This window comes from Podarcis cretensis (assembly GCF_951804945.1).
Source record: "Podarcis cretensis genome assembly, chromosome: 1".
NCBI lineage: Eukaryota > Metazoa > Chordata > Lepidosauria > Squamata > Lacertidae > Podarcis > Podarcis cretensis.
In genome coordinates, this window is record NC_137170.1 from 12,397,609 (window position 1) to 12,420,749 (window position 23,141).

General features: G+C 46.2%; 1 long non-coding RNA gene across 3 annotated transcripts in view; it reads right to left on the reverse strand.

Annotated features, from left to right (window-relative positions):
• Window positions 1–23,141, reverse strand: part of LOC307208830 — a 44,227-nt gene that overhangs the window by 19,679 nt on the left and 1,407 nt on the right. The window contains exon 3 of one of the 3 annotated variants that reach the window (XR_013835248.1): window positions 6,072–8,287. The exons of the other annotated variants lie outside the window; for them this stretch is intronic. This is a non-coding gene — a long non-coding RNA (uncharacterized lncRNA). Of the gene's footprint in view, window positions 1–6,071; window positions 8,288–23,141 lie in introns of those variants that run through there. 3 annotated transcript variants of the gene reach the window in all.

Sequence of the window (23,141 nt, forward strand, 5' to 3'; positions counted from 1 at the left end):
CAATCCAGGCTCCTCTGCCTCTAATTTCCTGATTGCTTGGACTCCATCACAGTCTCTGAGCATCTTTCCCACCTGGAATGGAAGCTGTTATATATCAGCTTGAATTGCTCCTTTTTCCTCCCTAAAATTTGTTTGCATCCCCACTCCCCTTTTTTTCTGCACTTGTCATAATCAGAAGATTTTATTTTTTTTTAGGGGGGGGACGGGGGGCTTTCTTCAAAACCATCTGGAAGCCACGGGGAGCACCAATTATCTGTGTACACTTGAAATCTCAAGCACATTACCTTGGAATATTTCTTGCACTTGACAAAAAGTAAATCCTATAAAAAGATTCAAATTGGTGCAGTGCGTAATTAAGACGGCAGATCTGTAGCGCATGGAAGCACTGTTGTCGTGGTTCCGTGTCCACGGCGCATCGAATGAATACCAAAAAGCACATGCTGTGCTCTGTGGTCTAGCCTGTGTTCTGGAACAGACATACTGCCAACCTATCTGATCAAGCTACTCTTTAAAGGCAGGGACTTTTCAGCCCAAACTTCACAATATGCAGGAAATCTGTGATGAGATCTCCACCCCCCCTTTTAAGCAACAAGGCATGGACAGGGCTACAATTTAGATCAGAACAGCATCCTGTTTTCACTGTGCCCAGTTCTGGGCACCAAATTTAAGAAGAATATACGGGCAAGCTGGAATGTGTACAGAGGAGTAATATGGGTCGAGGGAGGGTGGAAATCTCCCCCCAGCTCCTGCTCCAACGGAAATGTTCATCTTGCAGCTAATAGCAATTTTGAGCAAGGAGCTATTTCCATTCGGGCCACAGCATGGGGGAAAGGGGGTAGCAACCCCTCCCACTCATGTCACAGCCCCCCCCCCACTTGATTGCCCACCCCCTGTGCCTGTTATTTGAAATTTAAAAACTGTACCCATTAATTGCAATCACATAATTAATGATATGCCTAGCTTGGCCATTAGTGACTTTTAGACTTTTTCATATGCCCAGGTCTTTTAAGCTTGTATTCGATGCTCCCGTCTGCCACGGTTAGCTTTTAAAATAACAAAACACTGTAAGCTGTTCCACTATGTTAGCTTGTTCTGTGTTTTAATTATTATTATTTTGCTTGATCTTTCTTGCAATGATAAAGCACCATGAAAGCTCAAAAAACGGAAAAATTACGTAGAAGTTTCAAAAGCTAATAAAATCTTCTTAACCCATTTACTGGCCTCTACATGTGCAAAGTTCGCATGACAATGATCTCTGTCCACAAGAAAGCTGGACTGTGTGTCTTCCTAAGGTTCTATGCTGTGGGTTAAACCACAGAGCCTAGGACTTGCTGATCAGAAGGTCGGCGGTTCGAATCCCTGCAACGGGGTGAGCTCCCATTGCTCGGTCCCTGCTCCTGCCAACCTAGCAGTTCGAAAGCACATCAAAGTGCAAGTAGATAAATAGGTACCACTCCGGTGGGAAGGTAAACGCCGTTTCCGTGCACCGCTCTGGTTCACCAGAAGTGAGTTTGTCATGCTGGCCACATGACCCGGAAGCTGTACGCCGGCTCCCTCGGCCAATAAAGCGAGATGAGCGCCGCAACCCCAGAGTCGGTCACAACTGGACCTAATGGTCAGGGGTCCCTTTACCTTTAAATAAGGAACCTAGGAAACTGCCTTACACTAAGTCAGTCTGCTACCCCACCTAGCTCAGTAATGTCGGCATGGACTGGCAGGGATTATCCAGGATTTCAGACATTCCCATCCGTACCTGCAGATGCCGGGTATTGAACTTGGAACAGTCTGTATGCAAGAGAAATGCTCTAACACTTTGCCACGGTCCTTTGACTAAGGTACCAGGCTAAGGCATGAGAACCCTGAGAGACCCGGAGGGAGCACAGGAACTGCAAGGAAATTATAAGGAGGGGCGGGGGAGCCTCTCTAAATATCTCTAGTTGAGCAGCCAGTTCTAACTGTGAAGTGTGATTATTATTATTTTGTTTAAATAGCACCATCTAGCTCTTATAATTTGCACTTGAGTTTCAGCAAATGCATGGGAAAGCTGATCAGGGGCTGCCACCTAGTGTCTGATTGCAGTATTGCATGTCATATCCTTTTATTATGTTTTGTAACGTGATGTTATTGATGTTTCGTAATGTGTTTTGTAATGTACACCGCCCTGGGATCTTTTGATAAAGGGTGGTATATAATTTGTAATAATAATAATAATAATAATAATAATAATAATAATAATAATATCTGGGCATTGATATGATTACAAATTATTATCCACCCAAGTGCCCAGCAGTAAAAACACTACATTAGTATTAAAGCACAATATTAAAAACAACTTGATGTTACAGAATATACACCTCAAGGGTCAAATGCCAGGGTAAAAAGTTGCATCTGCAGCCTATGGAGATGTTTATATATAAAGAGAGCAATATCGGGAAGCAATCCAGCCAAAGCTAAGCACTTTTCAGCTTTCACTGGATTCAAAAAGAAAGGTATAAGGATACATTTAAGTGCCAAAGGCTCATACCTCCAGCTTCAGTGCCTGGCATCTAAGGATGGAGGAGAAATCCCATTCCATTTGCAATTCCACATCGTTAAAATGTGACAGGAGGCAGTGATGTCCACCAACTTTGATTGCTTTAAAAAGGGGTGGGACCAATTCGTGGCTACTAGCCAGGAGGGCTACGCTCTGCCTCCACCATCAATGCTTCTCAATGCCATTTGCTTGAAACCATGGGAGGCCAGAGTGATTTTGTGCCCAGGTTTCCCACAGGACCACGGTTGGCTCCTGTAAGAACAGGATGCTGGTCTAGATAGACCTGCTGGAGGTGGCGGCGGGCTGGGCCTTGGAGTTCCCAAACCTAAGTCTCCTGGGGAGACTTCAACGTCCATGCCTGTCAGCTAGCCAGCTGCATGCGTTGCTGCACTTAGTAGAGAAACACTCCCGGCAGCCAGCCATAAATTCCTTTCTTTATTTCCTTCTGACAAGATTACATGCAGAATAAACAAAGCGACCCGTCTCTCATGACACGTTGCTCTAACTACTTTCTCTTTTCCCTCTCCCTCGAGACCAACAGAGCCAACGGCTCAGCCCCTTCCGTTTTCCCCTGTGACGTGGATCCCCCTCTCTCTGAAGCACCCCTTCCTCCCCAGACTCACTATCCTCTTCTCTGTCTTCTGAGGAGGACTCAGTACTGAGCAGTGGAGATCGTTCCCTGTATCCTCTAATTCTTTCCTCCCTCGCTGCCTGCAGTTCCCTGACAATGCCGATGCCGCCCCCCTCCTCACAGGCTCTGGACCTAGATACTAGGGCTCTCCCAGTTTGTTTTGGGCCACACTCACCAAGCAGGCCACACACTGGATTTGATCTTTGGTGCTGGCATAGATGTGATCATGCTCCCCCCGCGGAAGTGCCATGGTCTGATCACTACGCTCTGAAAGCCAAGATTGACTTCCCGCTCCTCCCCTGCTCGGGTGGTGAGCCTATTTGGGCTCACTCGTGAAGGCTGATGGATCCTGATAGATTCTGTCAGGCCTTGCAGGACCCTGCTCCCCCTGGTGACTCATTAGATGACCTTGTTGAGGACTGGAGTAACTGGTTCTTGGCAGCCATTGGTGAGATCACGCCTAAGCGCCCTCTGCGACCCTGCTGAAACCGGGCCCCTTGGTTTACTGAGGAGCTCTGGAAAGTGAAGTGGGACCTCAGATGGCTAGAGGTGAGTCTGGCGATAGACTCGCCACGGAGCTTCAAGAACATCTTATAGGACACTTATGAAAGCCTATGAGATGGCTATGAAAGCTGCTAAGACATCTGGAACTGGCGGAAATGACTGGCAGAATCCGAGACCAAGGAGAAGAGTCGGTGGAAGAAGATTGGAAGAAATTTAAAGTCTATTTACAGAAACATTGTAAAATTAAGGAATGTTAGAAGGATGTTGGAATGAAGTTATGTGGTTTTAGCAGAAATGATATAAAGGTTTAAGTAAAAATGGATTGGTAATTAGTGAAAGAAGAGACTGTAAAATTATAGTATATTAAGATAAATTATTAGGATAAAAACAAAGATGGAAAGGATTTGCTGAAATATATAACAGAACTAGAATACAAAAAAGGGAAATAAGCAAATGAAAGTTAAGTTATGGGAAGGTTCGATTTGGTTTTTTTTTTAATTGTTTGTATTTTTTGTATTGTTTTTTTTTAATTGATTGTACTTTTCTTTTTTCTTTTTCTTTCTTTTTTTCTTTCTCTTTTGTAACCTTTAAAACTTTAATAAATATTTTTTTTTAAAAAAAAAAAAAAGAAAGCTGCTAAGAAATCTTACTTTGCAGCTTCCATTGAATCCGCTAGCTCTCGCCCAGCACAACGTTTTAGATAATTAGGCTGATAACGTCCTTAGGGGAACAACCAAATTTAAGCACAAATTTGACTCATAGTTGTGAGGCATTTGCGAGCTTTTTTGCAGAGAAATTCCTGTTGCTCTGCCGTGACCTCCCTGCCAATTTAGATACAGTAATAGAACTGGAGGCCCCTCGACTGACTTCAGGTCCAGTGTTGGACCATTTTGATCAAATACTCCCTGCTGATGTGGATAGATTTCTCCAAGCTGGCAGGCCGACCACTTGCCCCCTTGATCTGTGCCCATCTTGGCTGATTAGGGCATGCCCAGACGTCCCACGGATCTCCCTGGTTGAAATTATCAATTAGTCCCTTGGCACAGGGACATTCCCAGGGGAGCTAAAGGAAACAGTGGTGTGCCCGCTCTTAAAGAAAACTTCATTAGATCCTTTAGATCTATCCAATTACTGCCCAGTTTCGAATCTTCCATTTCTGGGTAAGGTAATTGAGAGAGCGCTTGCTAAACAGCTTGGCAGGTTTCTGGAGGAAACATCGGCTTTAGATCCATTTCAGTCCAGTTTCCATCCTGGTTTTGGAACGGCTCTGGTTGCCCTAACAGATGATCTCCGTAGACAACTGGATTGAGGTGGGTCAGGACTGCTGATTCTCTTAGATCTGTCAGCAGCCTTTGACATGGTCGATCATGATCTTCTGGACCACCGCCTTGCAGACGTGGGGATACAGGGCATAGCCCGTAACTGGCTGTGCTCTTTTATCTCTGGTCAGGGACAGAGGGTGGCGCTAGGGAGGGAGATATCACTGCGCCATTCCTTGGTGCCGCAGGGCGCAATCCTCTCCCCGATGCTTTTTAACATCTTTATGCTCCCCCTTGCCCAGATTGTCCGGAGCTTTGGGCTGGGTTGTCACCAATATGCTGATGACACTCAGCTCTATCTGCTGATGGATGGTCATACTGACTCGGTCCCGGACACACTGACCAGATGCTTGGTGGCTGTGGCTGGATGGTTTCTTGGGAGCCGATTGAAACTGAATCCTTCAAAGACAGAGGTCCTCTGGCTGGGTCAGGATGGCATGGGGATGAGGGACCAACTCCCTTCTCTTGCGGGGGCCCAATTAGTGCCAGTGCCTTCCGTTAAGAGTTTGGGTGTAATCCTTGACACCTCCCTTTCCAAGGAGGCACAGGTTACAGCAACAGCTAAGGCAAATTTCTTCCATCTTTGCTGCATTAAGCAGTTGGTCCCTTACCTTTCCCGCCCCGACCTGGCCACAGTGATCCATGCGACGGTCACCTCCAGGCTTGACTACTGTAATTCGCTCTACGTGGGGCTGCCCTTGAAAATGTCCCAGAAACTCCAGTGGGTGCAGAATGCTGCAGTGAGGCTCCTCACGGGGTCCCTGCCATGGGAGCATATTCACCCAGTGCTTTACCAGCTGAACTGGCTCCCGGTGGAGTATAGGGTCAGGTTCAAGGTGCTGGTTTTGACCTTTAAAGCCCTTTGTGGCTTAGGGACCTCATATTTACGAGACCGCCACTCCTGGTATGCCACGCAGAGGACCTTAAGGTCCATGAATAATCATAGTTTAGAGGTCCCGAGCCCTAAGGAAGTCAGACTATCCTCCGCCAGAGCCAGGGCCTTTTCAGTGATGGCTCCGACCTGGTGGAATGCTCTGTCCCATGAGACTAGGGCCCTTCAGGATTTAACCTCCTTCCACTGGGCCTGTAAAACAGAGCTATTCCGCCTGGCCTATAATTTGAATTCTGCCTGATCTTTTATTTCCCTTCTCTTCCCTCCCCCTCCCCTTTTATGAAGATTACCCGACCTGAGACCCCACAGCTAATTCTCCCCTAGCCTCCTCGCTGGCCCAAGTAGGACTAATTCAGCCAGCTAGCCCTGGTGGCGATCTAATGCGTATTGGATGGATTTCCCCCAGATTGATTTTTGAACTTTGAATTTTATTGTTATTCATGTTTTATACTGTATTTTATGCTGCTTCTGTGTTGTATTACAATTAAGTGTTTTAAATTTGTTGTTAGCCACCCTGAGTCCAGTTTTCTGAACTGGGAAGGGCGGGGTATAAATAAAAAATTATTATTATTATTATTATTATTATTATTATTATTATTAAATACAAAGGCAGCAATGGGGCTGCACTCTCTCCTTGCAGTTCCTGATGCTGTTTGCCTGTCCCTTACACATACCGGTAAATATCCCCGAAGCGCCAAATTTGCCTTGAAATCTATCTCCAGTAAAGTAAGATGAAACCTTGTCGAAACTATTTCCTCCCCATGTCTGCCTTAAAAATGCAACTTGCCTTTCACGCAAATGAACGCATAATAATTGCTCTGCAGGTAAGGATTTCAGGTGTTTCCAAGAAGCCCCCAAAAGGGCCTAGCAGGGCTCAATTTGATTTCGGAAGACAATATTTGTGGCAGGCTCTCTGCATCGGCCTCACGTCCCTGTTATTCACTCTTAGACAGTGACAGTTGTGGCAGCCGAGACTGCGATTTAAAATGATTAAAATGATTATAAACTGTTAAAATGCAAATTGTCAACACCACATGTCAAAGCAAGCACTCTTTTAAATCAAGCAGGGGGAGAAAGAGAGACCTGATTTTTACTGGGGAAATGAGAACGTTCCTGGGAACAGAATTGAAGAGGTTTTAAGACTAGAGGACCAAGAAATAATAGCCTGTCTGCGGGTCAAAGAAGTAGGAAGCTGTGACCTTTAATGAGAGGATATTGTGGGGAAATTCAATAAGATCATGCACCAGGAGTTCTTAAGGCAAATATACATCTACGACATATTTCAGAAAGCGGATTGTCTGCTGGTTTGTTGCTTGTTCTCAATATAATAATAATAGTAATAGTAAATAATAATAATAATAATAATAATAATAATAATAATAATTTATTTATATATACCCCACCCATCTGGTTGGTTTTCCCAGCTACTCTGGGCGGCTCCCAACAGAATATATTAAAAACACGATAAAACATCAAACATTAAAAACTTCCCTAAATAGAGCTGCCTTCAGATGTCTTCTAAAAGTCAGATAGTTGTTTATTCCCTTGACATCTGAAGGGAGGGCACCAATAACAAGAAGACCCTCTGCCTGGTTCCCTGTAACCTCACTTTTCACAGGGAGGAAACCACCAGAAGGCCCTCGGCGCTGGACCTCAGTGTCTGGGCTTAATGATGGGGTTGGAGATGCTCCTTCAGGTATACTGGACCGAGGCCATTTAAGGCTTTAAAGGTCAGCACCAAAACTTTGAATTGTGCTTGGAAACGTACTGGGAACCAATGTAGGTCTTTCAGGACCGGTGATATATGGTCCCGGCGGCCACTCCCAGTCACCAGTCTAGCTGCCACATTCTGGATTAATTGCAGTTTCCAAGTCACCTTCAAAGGTAGCCCCATGTAGAGTGCATTGCAGTAGTCCAAGCGGGAGATAACCAGAGCATGTACCACTCTGGCAAGAGTCTGTGGGCAGTTAGGGAGCTAGTAGACAGCTGCCCTGGACACAGAATAAACCTGCACCTCCATGGACAGCTGTTAGTCCAAAATGACTCCCAGGCTCCTCACCTGGTCCTTCAGGGGCACAGTTACCCCATTCAGGACCAGGGAGTCCTCCACACCAGCCTGCCTCCTGTCCCCGCAAAACAGTACTGTTTTTGGATGCCTCTCAATATATCATTGCCAAACAGTCTTCATTGCCATTTAGACACCAGACACCATTTTGAATCAAGATGGAAGACTGAAACATGACCTGGGCATGACTTCACTCTTTTTTCTTTCCTTTTTCTTTTGCAGAGGTTCAGCTGTCACCAAACTTGGCATGAGGGCTTCCTGTTGATGTTTGGATGTTTGCCGGGTGTCAGGGAGAATTTGGAGGAGCAAATGATAGAAGAGGCGGAGCAGGGTCTCAGGGATGCTGTGGAAGCAGAAGAGAAGGCGGAGATTAGCCGGGAGAAGGAAGGGCTCAGGGATGCTGCAGAGCCCTTCAACCACCCAAAGGCTCGGGAAGGGAGCTCAGACTCTGGAAGGGAGGGGGCTTTCAAATATATAATAATAATAATAATAATTTATTATTTGTACCCCGCCCATCTGGCTGGGTTTCCCCAGCCACTCTGGGCAGCCTCCACAGCACAGACAAGGAGGGAAATGAAACGTAAGGATCAAAGACGTCTCGTGCGATTCCCATGCCTACTTTGTTGGTGTGGGAATTGTAGGAAGCCACTCCCCGAATCTGACTCAACGGGTTCGGATGTGTAATCCTGAACTGTACCTGTTTCTTGTACATATGTAATAATAATAATAATAATAATAACAACAACAACAACAACAACAACAACAACAATAATAGTAAAAAAAAAAATTATATCCCACCCTCCCCAGTCGAAGCTGGGTTCAGAGTGGCTAACAACAGTAAAAATAACACAGTTTACATAAAATCACAATCAGTTAATTGAAATACATTCTAAAAGCAATTCATTCTAAAAGCAATTCAGAGTCAAATTAATGGCAACCATTGGGCTAGAGTTCTATGAGGATCGCCAAAGGAGGGGGACCCCGTAAGGAGTCTCGCCACGGCATTCTGCACCTGCTGGAGTTTCTGGGTCAGTCTCAAGGGCAGCCCCACATAGAGCGAGTTACAATAATCAAGTCAAGAGGTAAGTGCCGTGTGGATCACAGTGGCTAGGTCAGGGCAAGTAAAGACTGTAAATACCAAGCTGACTGTGCCAGGGTGTTAATGCGAAGGTGAAACACCACCTATAAACCGGGCCCCATTTTGAATCAAGATGGCATGACTTTGGCGCGATGGGACCAAACTCACAAATTGCTTTATCCATTGAAAACAAAAACAAAAAACATTATTTTTTGGGGTTTCTAAAAAAAAATCCCGGGAAGGGCTGGTTGGTACTTACGAACGTTAATATCATATTATTTAAAATATTGTGGATAATTGTTCCTTAATTTCAATTAAGATTTAAGTGGGTTTTCTGAAGGATCCCTGAATACTGATCCAGCTGAACATTCCCCATGAAATAAATGAGGAAATGCTGCAGCTTAGATAGATAGATAGATAGATAGATAGATAGATAGATAGATAGATAAATTTATTGTCATTGTCCGTATATACACAGTATACACAACAACGAAAATCAAACACCCAAGACCGGATTCGCATACACATTTGCACGTATCTCCAACACTCTCATCCTATTCAGACATAATCTATTAAAACATACAGCTACCCTGAAGTTGAGCCTTTCTCAACCTGGTTCATGGAGGTAGAGGCTAGCAATGGCTCCTGTCCACGATGTCTGTTCTCTGCCTCCACATTCAAAGGCAGCAGTTCTTCTGAATTCCAGCTGCTTGGAATCGCCAGTGGTGCGAGGGCTCTTGTTCTCGAATCCTGCTCCCTGGTTTCCCTCAGGCACCTGCTTGGCCACTGTGATAACAGGATGCTGGACTCGATGTGCCGCCGTTGGTCTAACCCTGCAGATCTCTGCTTCCCAATAGTGCCTGCTCTGTTTGCAAGAACACTGCAAACAGAAGAGGGCAGCAAAGATAAGGAAATGGAGAAGAGTAGGCTAACTAGGTCAGTAGTTTTCCAAGATGACGGCTTGGGGATCCCTTTTCGTACTGATGTCTGCCAAAGGTCTGCCGTGGCCCCTTGTGGACTGTGGAAGTCTGTAGGTAACAGCGTGTTGCGTATTTATCTGCTCCTGATTTCATGGGCTATTTGATTATTATGATTTTGGTTTTTAATGATTTTTATGAAAGGTTTTCCTCGTTTACAAAAGCCCGTGCATTGTCTCTTTCGAAGGCTGTGTTTTCTACAGATCAATTACATTTGCTGTGAGACACTGGTGCTATTTGCAGCATAGGGTGGGAAAGAAAAGAGGGGGGAGATGGGAGGTGGGGGTGGGGTGGTAAAGCTTAGGTTCTTTTACTTAGTGTATGCGCGGGGGTGGGGGGTTGTGTCAGTATCACTTGGGTAGGCTCTCTTTCTGTTCCTGGGCTATTTGTCTCCTGCAGGGCGGCCAAACAGTTGTGTTCCATTTTACACTTTTGCAACTTGGTACAGGATCGCTTGCAACAAGGGGACGGCCTCAAATCCCATAAACAAGACTTTTCAGTTACTCTTCAGGCAAATGTTAAGAACGATCAGGAAAGCCGCACCTTCGAAGACGTGACGGCTGAGGATTTTTAAAATGCCATGATGTAAACATCGTTCCCTGGTGTCGTAATTCCACAGCATCTTCGGTTAAGTCTGGGAGTGTCTCCTGACTGAAATGCTGGAGAGGCGCTGCCACTCAGTGTAGACAATACTGGGCTAGAGATAGACCAAAGAAACATTGTATATACCATTTTAATAGCATTAGGCAAAAGGTAAAGAGACCCCTGACCATTAAGTCCAGTCGTGACCGACTCTGGGGTTGCGGTGCTCATCTCGCTTTATTGGCTGAGGGATCCGGCGTACAGCTTCCGGATCATGTGGCCAGCATGACTAAGCCGCTTCTGGCGAACCAGAGCAGCGCACGAAAACACCGTTCACCTTCCCTCCGGAGCGGTACCTATTGATCTACTTGCACTTTGATGTGCTTTCGAACTGCTAGGTTGGCAGGAGCAGGGACCAAGCAACGGAAGCTCACCCCGTCGTGGGGATTCAAACCGCCAACCTTCTGATTGGCAAGTCCTAGGCTCTGTGGTTTAACCCACAGCGCCACCTGCGTCCCTTGCAATAGCATTATAATACAATTAATCATGAGAACAGTCCCTGCCCTCACACCTTTAAGACGCCATAGATTATTTCATGGCCAAAGGTCTGAGTAAAAAGGAATGTTTTTGCCCGTCATGATGGCACCAGGCGAGCCTCTCTGGGGAGAGCATTCTACAGTCGGGGAGTCATCACACAAAAGGCCCGTTCTCATGTTATCACCCTCTGAGCTCCACCTTTTACGTGCACCTCCTGCCGCTGTCTTTTTGCAGCCACAATGCATGCCTTTTTATATAGTGGGCCTCAGGGGCGGTGGGCAGGGAGGGGTGCTGGCCTGCTGTCAGCCACATCTCTGTCCTTGCTGGGAGAGAGAGAGGAGGGCTCTGGTGGTGGGAAGGCCAGCATGACGTGACAGCAGTGGCGGTGGTGCACTGCACTGACCTTTGGTCTGTGTGTGTGGTTTGGGAAAAAACAATGCTGTCCAGGGTTGTAAAGACTGCAGAGAGAATAATTGGGTGCACTCTTCCCACCTTAGATCAAATCTATGCTGTCAGGTGCCATAAGAAAGCTGCAGAGATAGCGCAGGATAATGCGTACCCCGGAAATGATCTCTTTCAGCTTCTGCCTTCTGGAAGAAGGTACAGGGTTATGAAAACTAGGACTAGCCACCTGAGAAACAGTTTCTACGCAATGCAATTCTGGTTCTAAACGCAGCATAAGGAGTCTCTATAGTATATTGTATTTTAAAATGGGGTTTCAGAGTTTTTAGGGGTTTTTGAATGTCTTATGTCTTATGTCGATTTTGTAGAGAGCCAGTGTGGTGTAGTGGTTAAGAGCGGTGGACTCGTAATCTGGTGAACCGGGTTCGCTTCCCTGCTCCTCCACATGCAGCTGCTGGGTGACCTTGGGCTAGTCACACTTCTCTGAAGTCTCTCAGCCTCACTCACCTCACAGAGTGTTTGTTGTGGTGGAGGAAGGGAAAGGAGATTGTTAGCCGCTTTGAGACTCCTTAGGGTAGTGATAAAGTGGGATATCAAATCCAATTTTCAATTTCATTGTTCTGTATGGGACAAGGACAATAAAGATATCATATTGTATTGTATCGTATCGTACCACAGCACCCTTCTCCCTCCCAGTTAGCACAGCAACGCAGCGGATGGGAAGCCCGGGGTCCAGGGAGGCCTCTCACCGCTGCCCAGCCCTGGCCAAGGCCTCCCTTTGTGCTGGGCAATGGGGCACCACAGCAACGACCGCAGCAGGGTGCATGCACAGTGTTCCCATGGCCATGCAAACATGGGGAGGCACTTGCTCCTGTACAGCTGAGAAAACCTTCCACCGTTTCCCACATTTGATCAGCCGGCTCGAATGAATGGCATGTGCCGCTGTGAGAAACTTCAAGCGTCCACATTGTTCGCGTTCCTGCTTCCCAGTCGGATTTGCCAGCGTTCAGATTCCAAGCCGGCGACCAGACCCTTCTCCGCTTACTGAGTGTGCACAAAATACGTCTCACGGTTTTACTACAGAGGCTTTGCATCCCTGAGCACCCTATCGGCTTTCTTAGACCCTCCAACCAGGACACTCTCTGCCTAATCTGGGTAGGTGCCAAACTGCAGAAGACTATTGAGGAAACAAGACGCTGAAGACACAGGAATAGGCGCATTCTGAACATTCATTTGCGCACCATTTAACACTGGAATAGTTCTGTGGCGCTGTGATGTGTGCATTTTTAAAATAAATAAATTTGCAAGGCAACGAGCCAGACAGACATTGAAGCCAAGTCCCAGGCACCCTCTTCAGACTATGAGAAAGATCCTCCATCAATAGAGTCTTTTGCAGGGCAGATTTGAGGATAAACCATACGCGGAACGAGTCTGCCCCTGCGGCTTGATGGAGGTAGAAACTGTCTCTCGTGCCTTGTTACTCTGCTGTTTCTATGAGGATATACGCTTGGTATTTATTACCCCTGCTATGCAAAAATCTCCAAATGAATCCAAACTTCAATGTCTAAAATCCCTGGTAGAGGACAAGGATCCTGAGATCACGTTAAGGGTAGCCAAATTATGTGCGATTGCCATAAAACCTAGGGAACAAGCTGTGCTATCATAATGATTAAGGCCTTAAATGATAAATTTAGGTTATATTTTAGTGACTAAGTTTTAATTTATGTATATTTTCAACTGTTGCTATATCTGCATAGCCCAAGAAGGTTACTCTTTCCCATGGGTAGGCAAACTAAGGCCTGGGAGCCGGAGCCGGCCCAATAGCCTTCTAAATCCAGCCTGCTGATGGTCCAGGAATCAGCGTGTTTTTACACCTGTGTGGGTGTCTGAGGGCCCTGCTCCTTCTTGCCACTCACCATCTGGCCTGGGGCGGGGCCTGAAGCCTCACAGGGACTGCTGCGCTCTGCTGCCCAGGAGGACTCTCCTGTGTGAGTGTCTGAGGGCCCTGCTCCTTCCTGCCACTCACCATCTGGCCTGGGGCGGGGCCTGAAGCCTCACAGGGACTGCTGGACTCTGCTGCCCAGGAGGACTCTCCTGTGTGAGTGTCTGAGGGCCCTGCTCCTTCCTGCCACTCACCATCTGGCCCAGGGCAGGGCCTGACGGGCCTCACTAGGACAGTTGCTGTTACTGCTGGAGGGGTGCAGAGTGCTTTTAAAATGTTTTTAAAAAATTTATTTTGAATTTTTTGTATGTGGGGTGGGGTGGGGTGGGGTGGATGTTTATTGGGCCTGGGAATTTGTTTGATTTTATGTTTTTGTAATTTTTATAATTTTTATTGTTTTTTGTTTGTATTGTTTTATTTGTGTTGTTGCTTTTTTGCTGTTGTTTTTTAAAGGGGTTATTTTGTTCTTAAGGGGAGGGGTCAGGGCTGCCGGGGAGTGGGCCCCAGCCCACAAAATGGCTGGGGCATGTTCCACAGGAGGGGATGCACTGGGACAACTGATCTCAGTGATCACGGGTAGGAGGAGGAGTTACGCTAAGACCAGACCATGTCATTACAGAGGAGGCAGGTTTAGTCGTTGTCTGAGGACTATCCCTGCCTCCGGGTCTGGTCCTGACCGGATGAATACTAGACTCAGCAAGGGATACCCACATGACCTGAAAGTGTTGCTGTGCAATGCCAGGTCAATGATTCATAAGACCACTGCCATCCATGACTTGATCATGGATGGAGGACTTGACCTGGCATGTGTGACAGAGACTTGGTTGGATGAAGCAGATGGGCCTGTCCTTGCCGCTGCTTGTCCACCAGGTTTCTCTTACGCACAGCAACCCAGGTCATGTGGGCGGGGAGGGGGGGTTGCAGTGATTTTTAGGAAGTCATTAGTTTGCACCAGGCGTCCTATTGGGAAGACCCAGTTTTCTGAGTGCATGTTCTGGAAGTTGGGCAATAGGGGCAGTACAGGATTCCTTTTGGTGTACCGACCTCCCCGCTGCACCAAGGATTCCCTGCCCGAGCTGCTTCAGGTCGTGGCGGATGTTCTCCTGGAGACACCTAGCTTGGTCGTCCTAGGGGATTTTAACATCCATGCCGACACGACCTTACAAGGGGCCGCTCGGGACTTCGTGGAAAGCATGGCCTCCATGGGGCTGTCCCTGAATAAGTCTGGCCCAACCCATAGCCGCGGACATGCCTTGGACCTGGTGTTTACCTCTACGGATGTTGGTGATCTGACACTAAGTAAAAGTGAAACGAAAGAAGTGCCATGGTCAGATCACTTCCTGGTGCAACTGGACTTCTCTGCGACCCATCCCCTCTGCAGGGAGGTGGGACCGATTCGGATGGTCCGCCCCCGCCACTTAATGGATCCAAATGGTTTCCAGAGAGTGGTAGGGGATGCTTTATCCCATGTTGATGGCCTTTCAGCCGATTCCCTGGTGGCCCGCTGGAATGCGGAGTTAACCAGGGCTATTGACTGTTTGGCTCCGAAGCGCCCTCTCCGATTGCATGGAGCCCGGAGAGCCCCGTGGTTTTCCACGGATCTGAGGGCAATGAAACAATCGTTGAGACGGCTAGAGCGCCGGTGGCGGATAACCCATTCTGAATCTGACCGGACACAGGTTAGAGCTCAACGTCGAGCCTACCAAGTGGCGATAGCGACGGCGAAGAAGACTTTCTTCACCGCCTCTATTGCATCTGCAGAAAACAGCAGCAGGAGACTCTTTCAGGTGGTTCACAATTTAGCGGAACCACCTGTAACATCGGGGCCCAGTACGGGCCACATGTTCTCCTGCAATGATTTTGCAAATTTTTTTGCAGATAAAATCGCTCAGATTCGGGAAGAAGTAGACTCCACCGTGGGAGCAGGGCCGGGGCGGGAGAGTGCTAGAGTCCTGTCTGGTCAAGTTGTGTGGGATCAATTCCAAGCTGTTACCTCCGAGGATGTGGACAGGCTGCTCGGACGAGTGAAGTCAACCACCTGTCTCCTGGATCCTTGCCCATCCTGGCTTATAAAAGCTAGCCGGGAAGGACTGGGCGATGGGCTTCGTGGGGTGGTGAATGCTTCCCTCCGTGAGGGAGCCTTCCCAGACCCGCTGAAAGAGGCGGTTATTAAACCGCTTCTTAAAAAACCATCTCTAGATGCGGCCACGATGGCCAATTATCGCCCAGTCTCAAACCTTCCATTCTTGGGCAAGGTGATTGAGCGAGTGGTTGCTGAACAACTCCAGGCACGCCTGGAAGAAGCGGACCATTTGGATCCCTTCCAGTCGGGATTCAGGCCTCATCATGGGACTGAAACTGCCTTGGTCGCACTGGTTGATGACCTCCGGCGGGCTAGGGACAAAGGTGAGAGCTGTTTCCTAGTTCTGCTGGATCTCTCAGCGGCGTTTGATACTATCGACCATGACATCCTTCTGGACCGTCTTGAGAGGCTGGGAGCTGGGGGCACTGTCATACAGTGGTTCCGCTCCTTCCTCCTGGGCCGTGTTCAGAAAGTGGTGGTGGGGGATGAGTGTTCAGACCCCTGGGCTCTCACTTGTGGGGTGCCTCAGGGTTCTGTCCTCTCCCCCATGCTTTTCAACATCTACATGCAGCCGCTGGGAGGGATCATCAGGAGGTTTGGGCTGGGTGTTCATCAGTATGCAGATGATACCCAGCTCTACCTCTCTTTCAAATCAGAACCAGTGAAGGCGGTGAAGGTCCTGTGTGAGTGCCTGGAGGCGGTTGGAGGATGGATGGCGGCTAACAGATTGAGGTTGAATCCTGACAAGACAGAAGTACTGTTTTTGGGGGACAGGAGGCGGGCAGGTGTGGAGGATTCCCTGGTCCTGAATGGGGTAACTGTGCCCCTGAAGGACCAGGTGCGCAGCCTGGGGGTCATTTTGGACTCACAGCTGTCCATGGAGGCACAGGTCAAATCTGTATCCAGGGCAGCTGTTTACCAGCTCCATCTGGTACGTAGGCTGAGACCCTATCTGCCTGCAGACTGTCTCGCCAGAGTGGTACATGCTCTGGTTATCTCCCGCTTGGACTACTGCAATGCGCTCTACGTGGGGCTACCTTTGAAGGTGACCCGGAAACTACAACTAATCCAGAATGCGGCAGCTAGACTGGTGACTGGGAGCGGCCGCCGAGACCATATAACACCGGTCTTGAAAGACCTACATTGGCTCCCAGTACGTTTCCGAGCACAATTCAAAGTGTTGGTGCTGACCTTTAAAGCCCTAAATGGCCTCGGTCCAGTATATCTGAAGGAGCGTCTCCTCCCCCATCGGTCTGCCCGGACACTGAGGTCCAGCTCCGAGGGCCTTCTGGCGGTTCCCTCCCTGCGAGAAGCAAAGCTACAGGGAACCAGGCAGAGGGCCTTCTCGGTGGTGGCGCCCGCCCTGTGGAATGCCCTCCCATCGGATGTCAAGGCGATGGACAACTACCTGACATTCAGAAAACATCTGAAGGCAGCCCTGTTCAGGGAAGTTTTTAATATGTGATATTTTAGTGTATTTTTCATCTCTGTTGGAAGCCGCCCAGAGTGGCTGGGGAAACCCAGCCAGATGGGCGGGGTACAAATAATAAATTATTATTATTATTATTATTATGAGTAGAATGTGTCCTTTTATGTAAAATGCATCTCTGGGTTATTTGTGGAGCCTGCCTGATGTTTTTACATGAGTAAAATGTGTGCTTTTATTTAAAACGCATCTCTGGGTTATTTGTGGAGCATAGGAATTCGTTCATATTTTCTTTCTTCAAAATATAGTCCGGCCACCCCCACAAGGTCTGAGGGAAAGTGGACCAGCCTCCTGCTGAAAAAGTTTGCTGACCCCTGTTCCAAAGTAATAAAAGTGATCTCAGTTAACTCTTGGGAATTGGCATTCTGTGAACCGTGTGCAGAGAGAATAGTCAAGGAGATGACTAAAAGCTGAGGGATTCATCCTCTCGCGATCTCATTGCCTGAAATAAAATATTGTCCAGACAGGTGGAGTCTCAGTTCTACTGTCCTACTGAGCGTTGACCAGTATTAGGGGCAGGGAGAAACTTGGTTCTGTTCTTGTTCTAATGCAAACCTATTTAAATTCACTTTCCCCAAAACAATACTTGGCAGCACATTCGAGTTAGAAAGTCTTCTGTGAAACCCAAACAGACATTGATTTAGTTGTCCAAACTTTTCAGGTGCTGGAGGTACTGATTTGGTTTCCACCTGCCATTTTCTTTCTGTCTCTCTGGAACGTTCTCTGGCCTAATATCCATTTCTCCTCCTAGTTCAGGCATTGGCAAACTCTGCCCTCCAGATGTTTTGGGACTACAACTCCCATCACCCCTAGCTAACAGGACCAGTGGTCAGGGATGATGGGAATTGTAGTCCCAAAACATCTGGAGGGCTGAGTTTGCCTGTGCCTGTCCTAGTTCCTCTTCAGGTTAATTATACACCTACTAGGCTGAACTTTTCAAAGTTTTTAAACTAAGATCTGACCCCTTACAGCAAAATCCTATTCATATTTGCTCAAAAAGAAGCCCCATTGGGTTTACTGGGTCTTCTTCACTAGTGAGTGTGTTTAGGATTGCAGCTTCTACTTTATAAAAAATTAACATTCTCAAGTCTATCAAAAAGCTCTATTCGCGTAAGCACAGTCTACAGATGATTTCCTTATTTTCTTTATAGAAAATGTGTCATTTCTGTGTGTTTCTTTTTCAAAAAAACACCAACATGCAAGTGACATGCAAGTCATAAAATGAAAAGGAAAATAGCATTTTATTGATTCATTTCTGGGTGCTATTTTGGGTTCTATTTCTGGCAGAGGATGCAGCCAAAACATGTTATAGCTAAACAAAAGGACATTCAGTTGCAAGGGTAAAATAAATCCTACTTAAAATTAAAAATAAACTCACATTGTTATCGAACTAATTTAACAATGATGAAAAGAACAGCTTCTTAATTGGGGGAGGGGTGTCAATATTTCAATAAAATATACCCACATGAAAGATATCCAGATTGTTTATTATTATTATTATTATTACAAAAAAATGCAGATGATGTGATTCCAACATGGAAAACATTCCTAGGGTGAAACATTGTTTAGAACCCGAGGGTCGCTTTGGAATGTCGGCAGCCAAGACCTAAAATTCTTTGTGTCGGAATAATAACAACAGGAAGCTTAAACAATGGCTCTGATCTGAAACAAGAAAATGTTTCCTCTCTTGCTTTTTAAAGTGGAATTGCACTGCACGGCTGGCAAAGACGGATGGGGGAGAAATTCAGTTCCATTGGCATTTAAATGTGAATCTACCAACTTCAGAATTCCTGAAACTATACGCACGAAACAAAACACAGCCATCTTCCTAAATTCATACTAGCCCAGACTTTGCAGTGCAGCATCTTCAGCCATCTTCAGTATTGTGTAGAAAGTTGCGTTGAATGGGGTAAAGTGTGCATTTAAAAATGTGCATTTAAAAATGCACATTTAGTGAAAATAACATACAAACATGTGTTATTTTAAGGGTTCATAATTTTTTTGAAATAGCAACAACCTCAGATATGCAGATGACACAACCTTGATGGCGGAAAGTGAGGAGGAATTAAAGAACCTTTTAATGAGGGTGAAAGAGGAGAGCGCAAAATATGGTCTGAAGCTCAACATCAAAAAAATGAAGATCATGGCCACTGGTCCCATCACCTTCTGGCAAACAGAAGGTGAAGAAATGGAGGCAGTGAGAGATTTTACTTTCTTGGGCTCCATGATCACTGCAGATGGGGACAGCAGTCATGAAATTAAAAGACGCCTGCTTCTTGGGAGAAAAGCAATGACAAACCTAGACAGCATCTTAAAAAGCAGATACATTACCTTGCCGACAAAGGTCTGTATAGTTAAAGCTATGGTTTTCCCAGTAGTGATGTATGGAAGTGAGAGCTGGACCATAAAAAAGGCTGATCGCTGAAGAATTGATGCTTTTGAATTATGGTGCTGGAGGAGACTCTTGAGAGTCCCATGGACTGCAAGAAGATCAAACCTATCCATTCTGAAGGAAATCAGCCCTGAGTGCTCACTGGAAGGACAGATCGTGAAGCTGAGGCTCCAGTACTTTGGCCACCTCATGACAAGAGAAGACTCCCTGGAAAAGACCCTGATGTTGGGAAAGATGGAGGGCACAAGGAGAAGGGGATGACAGAGGACGAGATGGTTCTCGAAGCTACCAACATGAGTTTGACCAACCTGCGGGAGGCAGTGGAAGACAGGAGTGCCTGGCGTGCTCTGGTCCATGGGGTCACGAAGAGTCGGACACAACTAAACGACTAAACAACAACAACAATTTTTTTTTGGGGGGGGGGGAATGTATCCTAGGCAACATTGTTTACAAAGTTGTACACAGTGTGAAAATTAACATTAAAATACAGGTGAATTTTCACGAGGACTTAAAAACAATATTCGCAAACTGGTGTGGAGAATGGAACTGAAGATCGAAAAAATAGGAAGCAGAGAGAAAGCGAAATGGAGTCACCATCTCTACTGATAACGGAGTGTGTGTGCTTGAAAATGCAGCAGCTACGATATCTTAAAAACCGAACCATTTCCCAACCCATCTTGCACACTTCTTCAAAAATGGAATTTGCTCCCACAAGTTGGTGATGGCAAACGCGGATGGTTTTAAAAGGGGAATAGAAAATTTGTGGAGGTTAAGGCAATCAGTGGCTGCTGTTCCTGGTGGCTATTTATTACCTCCTTGTCAAAGGCAGCATGTCTCTGATATCTGTCACTGGGAATCACAAGCAGGAGAAAGCTGCTGTTTATTATGAGCTTCTCATAAGTATCTGGCTGGCCAATGTAAGACAATAAGTAACCAAACAATTAAACCCCTGTGTTGCAAACAATTATCAGTAATATCCAAGGCAACACGATGACCAAGTACAACAATGTGATGTCAATATAAACTCTTTATATAATCTATACAGAACACTGAACAGTATGAAATATATAAATTATGCACTCTCTGCAAAACCAAATAAACAGAAATCTTATAAATCTCTGAAAATCACAAAATATGCACTCTTGATGGATTCTCTTGACAACATAGAACCAAATAAACATAGAATCAAATATGTTCTATGTTTTCAGGAGAATCCATCAAGCTGGCGACTCCATGACTGGCATAGCAAGGTCAATGCGAACAACCCTAAACATAGGGAGGGTGGGCGGGTGATCCAATGTGTGCAGCGAAAAGAGGAAGCATGCAGGGAATAAAAGACTTCTTGGCTGTCAATAGTAGAATGGCAACATCAAATTCTCCCCAACGACAAGAGGAGCCCAATCGGAAAGGTGGCCAACTACTTTTTCCCGCTCATCAACAGTGAGGTGTCTTGTTAGACCCCACCGCAAAACGTGCTCTCCATGAAGGAGAACACGCTTTCCCATAGGAATCAGTGGAAATTGTGGACTTTATGTGAACACTTACCTAATGAACACACTTTCCAGGGAATGCATTGTGTTTGTTAAGTGGGACCTGCATGTACATAAGAAGAGCCCTGAAGCTGAATCAGTTCAACAGAACTCCTCACCCTCTGCATGCATGCACGCGCATGCATGCACACGCACACACACACACTCTTCTGATTCCCAGCAACTGCCTCCAACCGTAGAGGTAGATCATAGCCACCATGACAAGCTGCCATAAGATCAATAACAAGCAAGCCAGCCTCTGCCTGCAGTCCTATAATCTAAAAGACAAGACGCAAATTTCATTCTGTGCACATTCAAAGGTAAATCTACCAGGTTCACATTTTCCAAAACAAAACGCCAGCTGAAACGCAGCCCATCTTTCAAAAATCAGCCTTCTGCAAGTTTTGCAGCGCAGTTCTCTGGTCAAGCAAAAGTGCACGAAAATGCATATATTCATGAAAATAACATTCTAGAAATTCATTACATCGGAGGAAATCAGAAAACGTTTCTATTAAGCAAAACCGTATACGAATGTGTACGTTAGGAGAAATTTGCACGCAAACGCTGATGAATTTGCGCGGCGACGTCTTGTTGCTTTTTAATTGCAAGCGGGTGTGGCGATCAGGAGAGCTGGACTTAAGGCCAGGAGAAATGAGAAACAGATAAACCGAAACTGGCAGATTCCCCCGTCCCTATGTGTGTACACCTATATGTCCCTATAGCTGATGTACACGTTACAAATTGCAATGTGGGGGGTGGTGGTGGTTAAGCCTGTGTGCTTGAGCCCCACTCTGTTTACAGCTTTCCTCCATTCCCGACTGTGTGAACCAGCCTTATTATCTCATTGCAATCCTTGAGAAACCGGGGTCCTCCCCAGGTTCCCCCGGAGCCGGTATCAATTCAATCGCCAGCAGTGACAAGCCTGAGGGCGCTATTCATGAGACCATAATGCCTGGGCGCAAACCTGATAAGGAATATCAGCTTTCCCAGCAACCCAGCCTAACCTTATGAAACTGCAGAACAATAAATTTATTGAAGGCTGCCCTAAAATAGCAGGAAATTATTACTCATTTGAATTATGTTCACGTTAAGGTCAATCCGCCTCCCCCTCCCCTCTCCTGGGCTCTGATTGTTAATATTAGATGAAAGGACATTTCCTTTACATTGTATTTGGCCCAGCCATCGCTCCAAGAAACAGGAGAGGCACATACATTACGCCCCAGAAAACAGTTCTGGGCTGAATATTGTTTCGCACTTCGGCCGTTAGTCATTTTTTCCTCTGACCTTTACACTAATAATGGCAGGTTTCTATAAATGACAGGTAACAAATGGAGGAACCGAGGCACAAGGAGACAGGGTGTTTCTTGGACATAATCACACAGGAAAACCGAGATGGAGCCAGAGGACGTTGTGTGGGGGCAACGAAGCAAGATGCCCAGCTAATCAAATGCATTTGGAAAGATTTTGGGCACCAAGGAAAAGTAACGTCACAGACTCTTAGAAGGAAGGCTGGCTCCTTCTACCATAATAGTAGAACTCACCCAATCAAGATGGATGTTGAAAGGCAGATGATAGAAAGGACTTCTCCACATACAGTGGTACCTCGGGATGCGAACGGGATCCGTTCCAGAGCCCTGTTCGCATCCTGAATGGAACATAAGACACGACAGCGCGTGCGCAGGTTGCATTTTGCCGGTTCCGCGCATGCGTGTGATGCCATTTTGAGTGTCTGTGCATGCGCGAGCGGCGAAACCTGGAAGTCACGTGCTCCGTGACTTCCAGGTTGTTGCAGAGCACAACCCTGAAGCGCTCAACCTGAAGCACATTCAACCCGAGGTATGACTGTAGTTAAATTATGGAATTTACAAGATGGAGAGTTGGGTGCCAACTGTGATGGCTTTAAAAGTGAATTAGAGTTGGTGGAAGAAGATTGGAAGAAATTTAATTACTTGCAGAAACACTGTAAAATTAATGAATGTTAAAATGATGTTGGATTGAAAATAAGTGGCATTAGCAACAAAGTTAAAAAGAGTATGCAAAAATGAATTGAAAATGGGTGAAAATATAGAGTTATAATATGTTAAGATTCAGAGTTAAGATAAATGAAAGAGGGTAAGGATTTGCTGATTTGAATATTTTAATTGGAATACAAAAAGGGGAGGTGTGAGGAAGTCAAAGAAATAAGTTAA